General features: G+C 51.2%; 1 protein-coding gene across 1 annotated transcript in view; it reads left to right on the top strand.

The window, feature by feature from the left end:
* Positions 1–1364, top strand: part of MPHOSPH10 (M-phase phosphoprotein 10) — a 10876-nt gene that overhangs the window by 1326 nt on the left and 8186 nt on the right. The window lies entirely within an intron of this gene.

Raw genomic sequence — 1364 nt, 5'->3', positions numbered from 1 at the left:
GGGGGGGGCCGCCGCGGCCGCTGCCAGCCAGCGTGCACGGCCCGGGGCGGCCGCGCTGGAGCTGAAGCCTGTGCCTGACTGCGGGGAGGCGGCTCTGCAGCGAGCCTCAGCCGTGCCGCTGCGAGCCTCTGCGGGGGCAGCGCTGGGCACTGTATTTATTTGGAAAAGAAAGTACAAAAGAGGCCAGCTATAGCAGGGGACATCTGTAGAGAGAGAAAGTTTTGTGACTAAAGCATTGTGTAAAAGAGACTCGGGACAATGAGCAGGTTGTCTTCTGGTGCTCTGTTCCTGTTGTGTCAGGCACGTAGGACATTGCAAGTTGCTGTGATACACCCTAAATATATAAACAGCTTGTGCTATTTCAAATCTGATAATATCTGAATAATTAAAAGTGCAGATCAAAATCAGTGGTCAAAATGGGTATTTAAAAGTCCCAATATATGACACTTTCTGTTTCCAGCCCAGGTTGTAAAGTGTCAGATACGTTTATGATGTTCAGAGAAGCACAGGTACAGGTCATATTCATGCCTCTGCCGCCTGGGCCCTGCTCCACGCAATGTTTTTTTGAGGGTACAAAGTGCCAATGAGAGGACACACACAAGTTGCACAGCAGGGCTTTGTTTTCTGTGCACTGAAAAGACTTCTTTTTTTGGTAGGAAGGAAACATGAAAGCAGCAGAGGAACAGCAGAGGCAATAGCAAGAACAAAGTTACAAGGTTGGTCACAGTTTTGGATCCAGGTGCTGAACGGCTGCGGGTGGCTGGGAAGGGCAGCAGGCAGGGCGAGTGGAGCCCGGGGGGGCGTTAGCACAAAATGCTAACGCATTTTGCAGCATGGAGGAGGAATGGATGGTCTCCCCCAACTGCAGCAGCAGCGTCTTCACCAGGGTCTGTGGGTGTAGTGCTTAATTTGACTTTATAAAATAAACTGTAAGGAAACTATGTGATGTAAAGTAACAAACCAGTTGAACACTGGGCAGTGCTCGCCTATCACGTAGGCGTGTGAATGCGTGCCTAGTTAGCTGGGAGCTTGGAGACATCAGGTAAGAATGGGCATTTTGCTGACGGAGTCAGCTGGAAATGTGTGGTTCCAAAATAGCCCTTGTATCTAGGTCAGAGACAAAACTGCAAAGTAAGATGACTGTAGCTTTTACTATATTTAGAGCAGGTTTATCAGTGCTGATGAACATCCCAATCTAGAGCTCTTCCAAGGGGAGGAAGCAGCAGCCATCAGCGGATGACTCTGCAATACCCTGCTTGTGGTTCAGCGCCAACGGGAGCAGGCCCACCTAAAGAAGCGGGTGTGAGAGAAGCACGGGCCGGGAGGCAGGACTGCTTTCGGCTCGGGAGGCGGGCCGGGCCGGG

The sequence above is a fragment of the Aptenodytes forsteri genome, unplaced genomic scaffold, assembly GCF_000699145.1.
Source record: "Aptenodytes forsteri isolate BGI_AS27 unplaced genomic scaffold, ASM69914v1 Scaffold83, whole genome shotgun sequence".
Taxonomy (NCBI): Eukaryota; Metazoa; Chordata; class Aves; order Sphenisciformes; family Spheniscidae; genus Aptenodytes; species Aptenodytes forsteri.
The sequence above is the reverse complement of the archived record's forward strand: the minus strand, read 5'-3'. Positions and strand labels throughout refer to the sequence as shown.